This window comes from Notamacropus eugenii, chromosome 6, assembly GCF_028372415.1.
Source record: "Notamacropus eugenii isolate mMacEug1 chromosome 6, mMacEug1.pri_v2, whole genome shotgun sequence".
NCBI lineage: Eukaryota > Metazoa > Chordata > Mammalia > Diprotodontia > Macropodidae > Notamacropus > Notamacropus eugenii.
The window spans coordinates 313,848,438-313,864,699 of NC_092877.1; the positions used below are offsets into that span (position 1 = coordinate 313,848,438).

Sequence of the window (16,262 nt, forward strand, 5' to 3'; positions counted from 1 at the left end):
AAAGAGAGAAGAATGGAAAAATGGAAGATAATGTGAAATATCTCATTGGAAAAACAACAGACCTGGAAAATAGATCCAGGAGAGACAATTTAAAAATTATGGGACTACCTGAAAGCCATGATCAAAAGAAGAGCCTAGACATCATCTTTCATGAAATTATCAAGGAAAACTGCCCTGAGATTCTAGAACCAGAGGGCAAAATAAATATTCAAGGAATCCACAGAACACCGCCTGAAAGAGATCCAAAAAGGGAAACTCCTAGGAACATTGTGGCCAAATTCCAGAGTTCCCAGGTCAAGGAGAAAATACTGCAGGCAGCTAGAAAGAAACAATTCAAGTATTGTGGAAATACAATCAGGATAACACAAGATCTAGCAGCCTCTACATTAAGGGATCGAAGGGCATGGAACAGTATATTCCAGAAGTCAAAGGAACTAGGACTAAAACCAAGAATCACCTACCCAGCAAAACTGACAATAATACTTCAGGGGAAAAAATGGTCTTTCAATGAAATAGAGGATTTTCAAGTATTCTTGATGAAAAGACCAGAGCTGAAAAGAAAATTTGACTTTCAAACACAAGAATGAAGAGAACCATGAAAAGGTGAACAGCAAAGTGAAGTCATAAGGGACTTACTAAAGCTGAACTGTTTACATTCCTACATGGAAAGACAATATTTGTAACTCTTGAAACATTTCAGTATCTGGGTACTGGGTGGGACTACACATGCACACACACTCACATACATAGAGACAGAGTGCACAGAGTGAATTGAATAGGATGGGATCATATCTTTAAAACAAAATGAAATCAAGCAGTGAGAGAGAAATAAATTGGGAAGAGAAAGGGAGAAATTGAATGGGGCAAATTATCTCTCATAAAAGAGGCAATCAAAAGACTCATTGGTGGAGGGATAAAGAGGGGAGGTGAGAGAAAAACATGAAGTCTACTCTCATCACATTCCACTAAAGAAAAGAATAAAGTGCACACTCATTTTGGTAGGAAAACCTATCTCACAATACAGGAAAGTGGGGGATAAGGGGACAAGCAGGGTGGGGGGGATGATAGAAGGGAGGGCATGAGGAGGAGAGTGCAATTCGAGGTCGACACTCATGGGGAGGGATAGGATCAAAGGAGAATAGAAGTAATGGGGGACAGGATAGGATGGAGGGAAATATAGTTAGTCCTATACAACACAACTATTATGGAGGTCATTTGCAAAACTACACGGATATGGCCTATATTGAATTGCTTGCCTTCCAAGGGGAGGGGGTGGGGAGGGAGGGAGGAAGAGAAGTTGGAACTCAAAGTGTTAGGATCAACTGTCGAGTAATGTTCTTGCCACTAGGAAATGGGAAAGACAGGTAAAGGGGTATAGAAGGCTATCTGCCCCTACAGGACAGGGGAGAAGATGGAGACAAGGGCAGAGAGGGATGATAGAAGAGAGAGCAGATTGGTCATAGGGGCAATTAGAATGCTTGGTGTTTGGGGGGGGAGGGGATAAAAGGGGAGAAAATTTGTAACACAAAATTTTGTGAAAATGAATGTTAAAAGTTAAATAAATAAATTTAATAATAAAAAAAAAAAATGTCAAACAGAGGAAATGATATGCTACCCTACAGGTAATAGGAAGCTGCTGAAACTCCTTGAGCCAAGGAGACACATAGTCATATCTGCACTACATGAATATCAATTTGGCAACTGTATGTAAGTTGCATTGAAGAGAGGAGACTCAAGACAGGGAATCCAATTCACATGTGATTGAACTAGACCCAAGGGAGAAGTGATGAGTAGCTGGATAAGGGTGGTTCTTATGTGAGCACAGATAAGAGTATACAATAACACATACACACACACATCTCTATGTCTATGTATCTATTTGTATGTCTATATATCTATATACTGTTGGTTCGTTGGTTGTGGTCCTTCATTCTCGAAGAGGACCAAAATGACATCACCATGATAAAGTTTCAATGTGTCCAGCTGCACCTGATCAGACCAACATGAGCCCGGAATGCTGTACCACAGATTGGGCACAGATAGTCCATGTAAATATTTGGGGTGATTACTCCAAATTTGCGCATCCTGTGTTTACTTTATGCTGTCTCATTTCTGCTTTGCTCATGGAGCACAGCACCCTTTCTGATGTGGGCATGCCATGCTGAGCGGTCCTGTGCCAGTGTTTCCCATATTGAACAATCAAATCCAAAGTTCTTGAGAGAGACCTTGAGAGTATCCTTGTAAATAGATACACACACGTGTGTGTATATATAAACATACACATATATACATAAATATGCATATATTTATACACAAACATACACAGATGTATCTATATCTCTCTATATACAAGGATATATAGACACATACATATATACACATAGGCGGAAATATAGATATATAGATACATACAGATAGATATATACAGATATTTGTATCTACACATATGAATATAGAGACATGTATACATATTCATACATATATATGTACACATATACACATATGGACACAAATAGCAAAGGCTGTCATCCTACAGAGGGAAGAGAATTTCTCAACTTCATTGATTTGTCTCTCATTTAACATCCTTTTATTAGATTTTTAACTTCCCTATGTTTTGTGCAAAATTATTTAATTATCAAGTATTTGTCTAACTTCCTTTTGCAGGGCTGTTAGCTTCAAGTTCCAAAGATGGGTTGTTGATGTTTAGTTATTTGTAAGATTCTCACAGAGTGATACAGGATGTTGAAGTCGCTAGAAACACAAAGAACAAAATGAAACAAAAAGCAAGCAACTTTCTGGAATCAGAGGTACAGAGTTTCCACATGAAGCATTGCTCTGATACAAAATGGAATAGTTTATCTACGTAGTTTCTACCAGTACCACTATCTTTCTGGAATAATAAAAGCCTAGGTTCTTCTTGATAATTCTCATCATCAAGAAGAGAGATGGCTACCATCTTGCCTATAGTCCATTTTGAGTGGGGTCCAAATTATGTTCTTCTGTAAGAAAAACTATCCTATGCTCTAGGTAGAAATTTTTCATTCACAGGTATTTTTGACTTACAGAAGATTGACTATAGGTTTATTTTAAATAGCAAAAATGATTAGGTCATTAATAATTTTTAATGTTTTATTGTTATCTTTTGATATACCACCTTTATTTCCCTATTTTTATACTTTCTCCCACCTAGAGATGCATTCCTTATAACAAATAACTTTTTTAAAAGAGGGATAGAAAAAATGTTCTTCAGCAAAATTAACCAACACATGAACCAAATCCAGGAGTATATTCAGTGCCCCAAAACCACAGTCCCCTACTTCTACAAAGAGACTATTTCAGGAGAAGCAAGGAAATAGAGCAGACTGAGGAATGAGTGGTTTGTGTTTTGTTTCCTTTCCATTCTTTTGAAAGGCATTGTTATCCCCAATCTCAGGTGTATATATAGTCTCTTAAAGACTTATTCACTTTTTCCCAATTAAAATCCCCCTTCTACATATCTGGGATTGGAAAAGAGCCAATAGACAAATTCATGCTGAGGTTTAAATGACCAGTAAATGGCTAGGTGTGTTTTCTTTCAAAAGTTTTTCCATTTTCATAAAAGTACCCTTAATCAAGAAAAAATGAGTGGCTTATCATAGTATCTTAGGCATCAGCAACTTGGGTATTTGAGGTAGGGTGCCTGAGCCCTACAGGGGAGTGGAGAAGGGATGGGCCCCAGACAATATACAGCTACCATAAAGGGGGTATAGGCAGAACTGGCAGCCCACTGTGCAACAAGTGCCACTTACCTTTTCTTCTCTTGCAAAGCTATCTAGATTGGCATCTTCTCTGGTTGTCCCCCATCCTTAGAATGTTCTTCAAAATGATAAATATTGTAGGGGATGTAGGAAAATTGAGAAACTAAAGCATTGTTAATGGAATTGTGAGCTTATCCAACCATTCTGGAGAGCAATTTGGAACGCTGTTCAAAGAGCAATAGAACAATGCATACCCTCTGATCCAGCGATACCACTACTAGGTTTATACCCCAAAAAGATTTTTTTAAAAAGGAAAAAACCTACTTGTACAAACATATTTATTGTATCTTGTTTTGTGGTGGCAAAGAATTAGAAACTGAGGGATGCTCATCAATTGGGGAATGGCTGAGCAAGTTGTGGTATATGAATGTAATGGAACACTGTTGTGTCATATGAAATGATGAGCAGGGAGATTTCAGAAAAACCTGGAAAGGCTTACATGAACTGATACAAAGGGAAGTGAGCAGAACCAGGAGTACATTGTACACAGTAATATCAACATTGTAGGATGATCAACTATAAACAACTTAAGTTATTTTCAACAATAATGATTCAAGACAATTCCAAGAGACTCATAATGAAAAATATTATCTGCTTTTAGAGAAAGATGTGATGGAGTCTGAATGCACATGGAAGCATACTATTTTCATTTTATTTTTTTCAAGCTTTTTTTGATTTATTTCTTCTTTCATAACATGGTTAACATGGAAATGTGTTTCACATAATTGCACATATGTAACCTATATCAGTTTGCTTCCTGTCTTTGGGAGGGAGGAAGTGAGGGAGGAAGAAAGAAAATTGAACTCAGTTTTAAAAAATGAATGTTTAAAATTGTCTTTACATGTAATTAGAAAAACATAAAATAATATTTTTTTAAAAAGAAAATTTTCTCCTTCCTCTACTCTGACTACTGACCTGCCTGGCTTCCTTTAAGTTCCAACTAAAATTCCACCTTCTACAAAAAGCTTTCATCAACCCCTCTAGCAATTATTTCCTGTCTCTCCTGTATATGATTTGCTGTGTATGTATACATATATGTAATATATGTATATGTGTGTGTATATATATATAGGAAATTATATATTTGTATATATTTATTATTTATTATTGATATTGCATATATTTATTTACATGCTGTTTCCTCCATTCAGTTATAAACTCCATTAGTGCAAAGACTGCCCTTTGCCTCTTTTTGTATTTCCAGCACTTAGTGTAAGACCTGCCACCCAGTAGGTGCTTAATAAATATTTTTTGATTGACTGATTGATAGGAGCTTGGTACAGTAGAAAAAGCATTGATTCTAGAGTCACAGGGCATGAGTTGAACCTTTCATGTTTATGATGTGAATGGCTTTAAACAAGTTCCTTCACTCCTCTGAGAAATAACTAAAATGAGGGGATGAATTGACATGACCACTATGAGCCCTTCCAACCCTAAAGCTCCTGAATCTGACAAAGGTCCACCTTTCCACTGAGTTGCCTGTGGGTTTTAAGGACAATCTCACTTCTGTTGTATCTCTGATCTACAACACATGTAGGTCCTTTTCAGGGTTGGGGGGGGGTGGTGGTGGTGAGAAAACCAGTCATAGGTGTCTCTCCCTAAACACAGTCCATACCTGAGATTCATATGGTGCTGTAAGGTGTTCAAAATGCTTTACAACACATTGTAATCTCATTTTAACCTCACAACAATGCTCAAAAGCAGAAACTACAAATAGCATTATTCCTACTTAATGATTAACTGAGACTTAGAGATGTCCTTCTTGTGGTCCCTGGGTGGTGCAGTAGGTAGAGCCTTAGGAAGGCCTAAGTTCAGATAATTTAGATAATTGTCACTTGTGTGATCTTAGCTTATCACTGAATTTCTGTTTACCTCAGTATTCTCAACCGTAAAATGGGGATTATAATATCCTCGACCTCACAGAGTTGTTGTGAAGATGAAATGAGATAACATTTGTGAAGTACTTAGCATGGTGCCTAGCACATAGTAGGTGCTGTGTAAATGTATTACTATTACCTTTATTATTAAATAAGGGAGTACAAGTAGGTGACCTCAGAAATCTTTTAAAGTTGTAAATCATGTGCTCCTAATGAAGGGTCAGAGGCAGGATTCAAATCTAGGACTTCTGACTCCATTTTAAACACTGTAGAACATCATTATTCATCTCTAGAAAAATGTATATTCTCCAGTTAGTTTGGGACACTTTTATTTTTTTATTTCTATTTTTATTTATTTTATTTCTAATTTATATTCATTTTTTATTTCTATCATTTTATTTTATTTATGTTATATTTCTATTTATTTATTATAATATTTTTATCATTATATTTTTCTTCTGACATCTTCAGAAAAGATAAACTTCCATCAGTAATTATAATTTTTAAATAAAGTTATCTGTTGAAAATGAAATGGTTCTTAATATGTTAAAATGGAAAATTATAGACTATGGAAAAACTTATCTAAGCACTTGAAAGACACTAATTTGTTTTTTGTAGTGTTCTGACTTTACGGTTTTATCACTCTCTGTAATTAAGTCCTTGAACTATGAGGTCACAGAAGACCAAAATGGCTATGAAAGCTACCGGCATGAGGGGCATGAACTTTTGTCGAAATTCACAACAATGTTAATCTCGCCTGGGAATTCTCTGCCTGAGAAACCCCATTTGTTCTCCAGCTCACCATTGGTGTTCTTGGTCCCTTCTTCAAAGAATGGAATTTATTGCAGAATTAAACAAATGAGCATATTTCAGAGGCAAAAAAAATCCTGCTTCAAAGATTCCTAAAAGTTTGTCATCTTTCTTGAACCCCAGGCTTGTCCCCAATAAACAAAAAAAATAGTTCAAATTTAGAAATGGAAATCATCTTGACAAGGAAGCACTTTAGACTCCCAGAACTGCATCATCATGGATTCTCTGTGATCCCGATGTGTGTGTCCATAAAAATCCATCAGTGTGTGGCTGACATAGATTTTCTAGCTACTGGCATTCAGTTCTGGGTTCCAACTTCTTGGACACATCAAAAATTAGAGCAGATTGGCAGCTGTAGCTTAAATGCTTCCTTGTAGATAGATTGAAATAAATCCAGGACTGCCTATAGAGATGTTCCTCCATGTGCAACATTTTCCTGGATCTTTCCTTGGGGTTAAGACAGACAAGTATAAGTTATTGTGGAAATAATGCTTGAATAAGAAATACATTAAACCATTAATCATTATTATCATTAGAATTAATCACCTTAGCAGAAATTAGTTTAGGGACTGAGCCACTTAGTCCTCTAGCCAGATCCTGAGATAATGGAATAAAAGACTGATAAGTTTTTATAGAGATGAAAAAGGATGGGAAAAAGTAGAGTAATTCTTAATCTTTTTTGGATCATGGATCCCTTTGCCAGTCTAGTAAAATCTATAGATCCTTCCCAGAATAATATTATTATTCATAAAACATATGATTATAAAGGAAACTAATTATGCTGAAATAGTTATTAAAAATAATAAAACAAGTTCCTTGACCCTAAATTAAGAACCCTGATTCTGCTGGGGCACTCACTTCTCTTGAGAGGCAAGCCCTGATGGGAAACTACAATAAGTCAAGGATTCATAAACATAGCTGGCAGAGGACTTCAGAGGTCACCTAATCCTGCAACTTTACTTAATGAAGCTGAAGCCCAGAAATGTTAATTAGCTTGGCCAAAATCACATATAAGACAAATGTAAGAGGTGGGATTAGTGACCAGAACCCCTGAATCAGAATCCGGCTCTCTTTCCACTATGCCACTCCAGATTCCTGGACTGCAAGAAATAGATACTGGCTCCTAATACCAGGGACAAAGGGAGACAAGAATGGAAATTATGGTTTAAAAAGAGAGGGAGAACACTGAAAATAATCTTTGCCCACTTCCCAGTTTTCCCTAGAACTGACATCAGCCGTGTCACTAAACTAAGTCATCTTCAGCCTCGGTTATAACCTATTCACCTTGGGGGCTTGTGCGCTCATGTAAGATCCTGTTCAAGGTTCTACTGGACTCATTATACGAGGAAAGGCAGATGAAGAAAAGGTCAGGGACTTTCTCATTCACACTAATGTTTCTTCCATCCCTCTCAGCAATTACTGATATTTACAGAGGGGGTTACTTCTCTTGGTCACCAAATCCTATTTGCCCGGAGCCCAGAGTTAAAAAACAGACAAAGAAAACAAGACTTCCATGTGGTAACTTTTTGCTGAAGAAGGAGGAAGAAACTGGTACTTCCACATCCACCAAATAAAGTTAAATTCCAGAAACTCCTGAAAGTTAACTTGATTTGAGAACCACATTTAATTAATTAGATCAAAGTTGGGTCCAGAAATGAGGGTGGGATGAAGTTTAGAATGTTGGTGTCAGAATACTTCGAGTATCGGAGCTGATTATTCATCAACCTCCTAAATAAAGAAACTGGAAAACAATTCTAAAACACTTGAAGTATCTAGGGGCCAGGGAACCAGCCTCAGAGTATGCTAGTTTTTTATCCAAATTGCTCTCTCATTGTCATTCTTCTACCTGCCTTCTCCCCCAAATATACTCCACAAAAAGTTCTGAGAAGAGAACTAGAAAGGCAAAATGAAATACAAGGATAGTATGTTACCTCCCATTTCCAAAAAGTTGGGAATCATTATAGCAGCCTCTGCCTACCAACTTCTATGAGAATTTCACAGTGTACAAACACATGACCTTCAAGTGTCTGCACATATAAACATTTCATTCATTACCTGTTGTCTCTCTCTTCTTCCCATTCAGAAGTTATTCCATGAAGCAACCAAGCCATTCTGGGTCAACTATTTGCTTGCCAAGCATAGTCTAGACCAGCATCTCTTCCCTGGCACCCCATTTCTTCCCCCTCAAGAAGACTTTACAAATGTTGTTCTCAACTCTTTTTTTCTTCAGTTTCTCCAATCTTTCATCACTCAAATCTCAAATAATTTAACCTTTGAAAATTTTTCTCTCAGATATATGCATCCTCCTTACCGCCCTTCCTCCTTTCTCTCTGCCTTGAATCTCTTGCTCAATATCCTCAGGAAAATCTTCCTTTCCCCTCCTTCCTCCCTTTCTCCATTCCATTTGTAAGCCACAAAAGGGGACCCTATTCATGACTTGCAGCTATAGGGAGGATATTAGTGATTTTGTTGTGTCAAGAAAAAGGGTTTTATTCCTCCATTTCATTTCCATTTCTTCCTGAGCTTAAACATCGAAACAAAATGTCCATTTCCATAGGCAATGTGAAACAAGAAAGGACTGTGTGTGAAACTTCAAGTCTCTGTTATTTAGGACAGAGGTATATCAACCTTGCAGCCCACTGACTACAAATGGCTGACCAAGTTCCAGAATGTGGTCTGGAATCACATTAAAATGTGATTGGGAAATTTTTAACAAACTAAAAAGAGGTAAAATACAGCATAGGTAATGTTAATTTCTGGTTTTCTAAGTCAATATGCAGTAAAGAAGGAACCATTTCTATTTAAGTTTGATAACACTGATCTAGAGAATTACTTTTCTTTTTAGGCATAAAATAGATTCTTCTTATAACTTTACAAGCTGTCCCACTTGTCCATGATTCCTTCTGACCTTCCTTTTGTACTCATCATTTGAGGTGATGGGGGTGGGGGAAGAGAAGAAAATTCTGTCCTATTTACTCCCAGCTGAAAAAGAGTATATTGCAACAATACACTCAGTAAAGCAAAATAAATCCCCACCAAGGCCAAAAACTTATATTTCATTCTATATTTCATCTCTCTGTCAGGAGCTAGATAGCATGTGTGTGTGTTCGTCCTTCATCGTGAAGAAGACCATGCCATCAGAGAAATAATGACATGACTTGCACTTGACTTTGTTTTGAGTGAGGGAGGGCTGTGCAGGTCACCAGCCTCACTTCTCCTCCACAGCCATCTGAATCCAGTGACCAGATATTCATCAGGATGACTGGAGATGACCCAGGATGAGGCAACTGGGGTTAAGTGACTTGCCCAAGATCACACAGCTAGTGAGTGTCAAGTGTCTGAGGTGAGATTTGAACTCAGGTCCTCCTGACTCCTGCACTGGTGCTCTATACACTGCAGCACCTAGGTCCCCTGCTAGGTAGCATATTTTATTACTGGTCCTCTGGAATGATGGTTGGTCATTAAATTGAGCAAAGCTTTTGCAAATGAAGAATCAGTACCCTTGACCCCTAATGTCCTTGGAAGTGGCTTGAAAATCCCCTTCAAAATATCATCCTCCTCTAATTAAACCTTATTTTTCTCAAGCACCAGCAATCAAGAGAACATTTCAAAAATATGTTCTTATTCAACCATGTTATTTATTTTATCTAATCTCTAGTTTTAGCACTATTATTGCTTTTTTGTCATTTTTCCTTGCAAGTCTATCTTATTTCAACTATGATTTCAATGAGCTTTTATGGATCTAGCTGGGCACCAAACCACTGGTACGCTGAAAAGAACACTGGGTCTGGAGTCAGTGAGCTTAAGTCAGCTAAAATGTCTCTCTGCACCTCAGACACATCATCTGTAAAATTGAGGTGGAGAAGGGGAACTGGACAGTCTCTACAAGTGCTTTCCAAATCTAAAAATATAAATTATAATCATATTTCCTTAATAGGGAAATATGTTCAAACTCAAAAAAAAAAGACAACTTACAAGTGAACTTTTGGAAGATAATGTAAGCTGGAAACTCCCTGAACTTTCACATAATTGGCTGTTGAAATGGGGTAAAAGACTAGAATCACTTCCAAGGCATGAGACAAGTCTGTAGGCTTTCCACTATGAAAGAGATTTCCAGGAGCTTCTAGATGATAGAATGAGTCCAGGTGTGTTGTAGCATCACTGCTTGCTTCAGACCACAATCCCTTTGGGAGTCTGGATTGTCTGAGAGCTCACAGGGGATAGTCATGACTTGTCAATTCAGTGTGTGTCTGTGTGTGTGTGTGTGTGTGTGTGTGTGTGTGTGTGTATCAACAGCAACTATTCCTCCTTCTCCCTCATTATGAAGTGACCCAAATAGACCTTACCTTATATCTTTCAGATCTACCACTGTAGTTAAGAACAATAGGACCTAGTATTTCACTAGACTTCTAAGGTTCCTCTTAAGCAGGATTAGTACTTTCTGAGGAACCAATAAGAAGAAAAATAAAAGCCCAGAGACAATCATTTGTGCAAGAGCAGATGGTCAAAACAAATTTAAGACATGTCACAAGAGGACTGTGGGAAAAAGAAATACCTTGTAAATCTCGAAATGCTGTATACATGTGAACTATTATTCTTATTATCAGGCTGAGAGAGACCACACCCAAGGCTAAGACTGATGAAAAATATAAACTCATTTTTTAATTACTGCTGCCAAACTGAAGGAAAATAGAGAAAATTAGTCTATCTTGAAATCTTATAAAAGCACTGGAATTGTTAGGACATTACTTGGGGATAAAGATGGCCCTGGAGGACATATTAAGACCTTTGGCTAGGATGGTGATAGCCTTGAGACCAAACTATACAAGGATAGCTTGAAGGCACTTAGAATGCTTCCAAGAAGAGAAATTCTTCCAAGGGGAAGAATGATGGATGTTATCATTTAATTTAAATCAAATATTGTGACCTCATAAATTTTTTCTTCTCCAGGCTAAATTTCTTCAACTGATGCTCTTATGCTATGAGTTCAAGAAACAATCTTCTCCACCCAGATTTTCAATGTCCTTCCTGAAATGTGGCAACTATGACAGAACACATTTGTCCATGTGTGGCCTGACTGGGACTTATTCTTGGACACTTTATCTCTCTTAAAGCCTAAAGATCATGTTTTGTTTCTTAGCACATTACACTTCTGATACATACAGAGCATTCAGGCCACTATAATTTCCCAATTTGAGTAGAATAAATAAAGAGAAGCAATGTGAAACACAGCCAGAAAGATAAATTGGAGTCAAACTATAGAGGGCTTCATGTGCTTGATCAAGGAATTGACATTTTCTCTTGGGGTCAACAGGGAGCCATTGATGGTTTTGGTGGAAGGGATTGACATGATCAGATCTGTTTGTTATGAAGTCCACTAGTATTTAGGGGTATCTCTGACCTTGCTCAGCTTGAGTATTCTCTTCCTCCTACATATAGGTGAGCAGCTAAGATGGGTTTGTTTTTATTTAAGATGCACCCTAGGGAATTAAGCCAAGAAATCCTCTTTCATACCTTTGTAGCTGGGCTTTTTTATTGGACTAGATTAGTTTAAAAGGAGAAATTGATTGAAATTAAAATTATTGTAGCTCCATTCAAAGACATGTTTACAAAGGAGGTAAATCACTTTAGCCAAAAAAAAAATCTATTTCACTTTTCAGCCATCCTCAAAACAGAACCACCCCCCTTTTTGGAAAATATTCAGAAATATATGATCCTAGACCTTGCTGACAATCATCAACTGTGCAGTTGATTACCAGTTGAGAAAACAAGTCTATAAATGTGATTACTGTTACAGACAGCTGTGACCCCATTTAGAGCTTGTGATCATCATGGATCTCAGTTGACAAAAGAAAAAAAAGGAAGATATAACAGCAATACATAAAGAATCCCTTGTATATGACTTTTAGTTCATTCAACAAACATTATTTTGAGTGTTTACTTATGCACAAGATACTATGGGAAATATACAGCCTTTACAATCCATTAAATGAGAAGCTATAACAGAGGTATGAAGGGATAGGGCCTGGACTTGTGATTTCATTGACTAGGCAACTCCCAGATGAGGAAGTCCCCTCTGCCAATACAGGTCAACACCTTCTTTGTAACTTAGTCTTAGACTTACAGGGATTTTTTACCCTGGGGTCTGTGACCTTTTAAAAAAATTAAATTTTCACAATTGTATTTCAATATCATTGATTTCTTTGTGATCTTGCATGTTTTGTTTTAGATATTTAAAAACATGATTCTAAGTAGGGATTCATGGGCTTCATCAAGACGGCCAAAGGAATCCATGACACACTGAGAAGTTAAGTGACTTGCCCAGGAGCAGAGGCAAAACCTGAACCCAGGTTTTCTCACTTCCAATTCCAATTCTCTGTTCACTGTACCACACTTCCTCTTGACAGAGATACAAAGAGGTGGATTGTGAGAAAGAGAGTGAGTGAGAGAAACAGGAACAGACTGACAGAGACAGAGATACAGAGAAATAAAGAGAAAGACAAAGAGACAAAAACAGAGATACAGATTGAAAGAGATAGAGACAGAGAAGAAGATGAAGAGGAGAGGGAGAGGGAAATGGAAGGAGGGATAGAAGGATGAAAGGAGGGAAAGAGACAGAGAGACATGAATGAAGTCCTCTTCTCCACAAGATTTAGAGTCCTAAAGGATCTTTAGAAGACAGTCAAATATAATGCTAGAGTACAATGCAACCAATTAAAATGTGAGATACTTTCATCCCTTGAGGAATCTGTGATTTCCATCAGTAGGGGTACTATTGGGCATTAATAATAAATCTATCACTTCCATAGCCATGTTACCAAGATGTTCTGAAGGTGGAAGCAGTAGGTTAAAGCCAATAGATATTTTCTCAGAGTCCTGTTGAACAACAAAGTCAAGTCACATGTATGGCTCACTCATTCATGTCACAACCTCTGGGAAAGTTTCTTCCTCATTGTTTTATAATAATGCTTCAGTCATTCAGATGCAGTCCTGCATTTAGTAGGACTAGGTAAGTCTATCCTTGAAATAAATAGCTATTGTATTTGTGGGGGCAGCTAGGTGATGCAGTGGATAGAGCATCATGCAGGAGTCAGAAGGACCTGAGTTCAAATCTCCCCTCAGACATTTAACACTCACTAGCTGTGTGACCTTGGGCAAGTCACTTAACTCCAATTGCCTCATCCTGGGTCATCTCCACTCATCCTGATGAATATCTGGTCACTGGATTCAGATGGCTCTGGAGGAGAAGTGAGACTGGTGACCTGCACAGCCCTCCCTCACTCAAAACAAAGTCAAGTACAAATTATGTCAATATTTCTCTGATAGCATGGTCTTCTTCGGCAACGAAGGACAAACACACAGAGACTGTATTTGTACATTGATGTTCTTTGGCGAGCATTTCCTGAAGTACACAGTTTGCTTTCCATCATGAAAACCTATCATTTAAATCCATTACCAGATTCTCCAATTCCAAACCAATGGTTTTGAAATGTTGAATTATGTTATTATGGTAGTCCCATAATTTTTAAATTGTCTCTCCTGGATCTATTTTCCAGGTCAGTTGTTTTTCCAATGAAATATTTCACATTATCTTCTATTTCTCATTCTTTTGGTTTTGTTTTGTAATTTCTTGGTTTCTCAAAAAGCCATTAGCTTCCATCTGCTCCATTCTAATTTTTAAAGAACTATTTTCTTCAGGGAGATTTTGAACCTCCTTTACCATTTGACTAATTCTGCTTTTTAAAGCATTCTTCTCATTGGCTTGTTGGACCTCTTTTGCCAGTTGAGTTAGCCTATTTGTTAAGATGTTATTTTCTTCAAAATTTTTTGGAGTCTCCTTTAGCAACTTATTGATTCGCTTTTCATGATTTTCTTGCATCACTCTCATCTCTTCCCAATTTTTCCTCCACCTCTCTTACTTGATTTTTAAAATTGTTTTTTGAGCTCTGCCATGACCAGAGACCACTGAATATTTATTTTGGAGGTTTTGGAAGACTTGACTTCCTCTGATGGTATGCATCAGATGTTCCCCATCTGAAAGGATGGAAGAAAATACCTGTTCACCAAGAAAGTAGTCATCTATAGTCTTTTTTTCCCCTTTTTTTGGGAATTTTCCCAGCCAGTTACTTGACTTTTGAGACCTTTGTCAAGAGGAGGGTATACTCTGAGGACCTGTAAGTTCTCATTTCCTCCAAGGTGGCACAATCAAGAGGAGTTTACTCCTCTCCTGGCCTGCATACTGCTCTGGGATCAACCAAAAACTTTTCTGCTCAGAATCTGGAATTTTGTTATTATGAATAATATTAGTATCAGCATTAAGAATTCTCTGCCAGAGGTAAATAAAACTCTGGATAAGGTAGATATGATAGATCTTTGGAGAAAATTAAATGGGAATAGAAAGGAATATACCTTTTTCTCAGCGGTACATGGAACATTTACAAAAATTGACCATGTACTAGGACATAAAAATCTCACAATCCAGTGCAGAAAGGTAGAGATAATCAATGCATCCTTTTCAGATCATAATGCATTAAAAATTACATGTAATAAAAGGCCATGGAAAGAGAAACCAAAAATCAATTGGAAACTAAATAATCTAATTCTAAAGAAGGATTGGGTTGAAGAAGAAATCATAGAAACAATCAACAACTTCATTCAAGAGAATGACAATAGTGAGACAACATACCAAAACTTATGGGACACTGCAAAAGCAGTTATTAGGGGAAGTTTTATATCTCTGAATGCTTACATAAATAAAATAGAGAAAGAGGAGATCAATGACTTAGGCTTGCAGTTGAAAAAGCTAGAAAAAGAACAAATTGAAAATCCCCAAGTAAATACCAAATTAGAAATACTGAAAACCAAAGGAGAGATTAATAAAATTGAAATTAAGAAAACTATTGAATTAATAAATAAAACCAATAGTTGGTTTTATGAAAAAACTAATAAAATTGATAAACCTTTGGTTAATCTGATCAAAAAAAAGAAAGAAGAAAACCAAATTACTAACATTAAAAATGAAAGGGGTGAACTCACCTCCAATGAGGAGGAAATTAAAACAATAATTAGAAACTACTTTGCCCAACTTTATGCCCACAAATTCGACAATCTAAACGAGATGGATGAATATTTTAAAAAATACAAATTGCCCAGATTAACAGAAGAGGAAGTTGAATACTTAAACAACCCCATCTCAGAAAAAGAAATTGAACAAGCCATCAATGAACTCCCTAGGAAAAAATCTCCAGGGCCAGATGGATTCACAAGTGAATTCTATCAAACATTTAAAGAACAGTTAATTCCAATACTACATACACTATTCTTGAAAATTGGGGAAGAAGGAGTCCTCCCAAATTCTTTCTATGATACAAATATGGGTTTGATACCCAAACCAGGAAGAGACAAAACAGAGAAAGAAAATTATAGACCAATTTCCCTAATGAATATAGATGCAAAAATTTTAAATAAGATCTTAGCAAAACGAATACAGCATCTTATCACGAGATTAATACATTATGATCAGGTAGGATTCATACCAGGACTACAGGGCTGGTTCAATATTAGGAAAACTATTAGCATTATCGATCACATCAACAACAAAGCTAACAAAAACCACATGATTATCTCAATAGATGCAGAAAAAGCTTTTGACAAAATACAACATCCATTCCTACTAAAAACATTGGAGAACGTAGGAATAAAGGGAACTTTCCATAAAATAATAAGCAGTATCTATCTAAAACCTTCAGCAAGCATTATATGCAATGGGGATAAGCTA

General features: G+C 36.9%; 1 long non-coding RNA gene across 1 annotated transcript in view; it reads right to left on the bottom strand.

The window, feature by feature from the left end:
- Nucleotides 1–3,981: 3,981 nt before the first annotated feature.
- The window catches only part of LOC140509732 (uncharacterized), a 63,091-nt gene continuing 50,810 nt past the window's right edge, over nt 3,982–16,262 (bottom strand). The window contains exon 5 of the long non-coding RNA XR_011968899.1: nt 3,982–6,931. This is a non-coding gene — a long non-coding RNA (uncharacterized lncRNA). The remainder of the gene's footprint in view (nt 6,932–16,262) is intronic.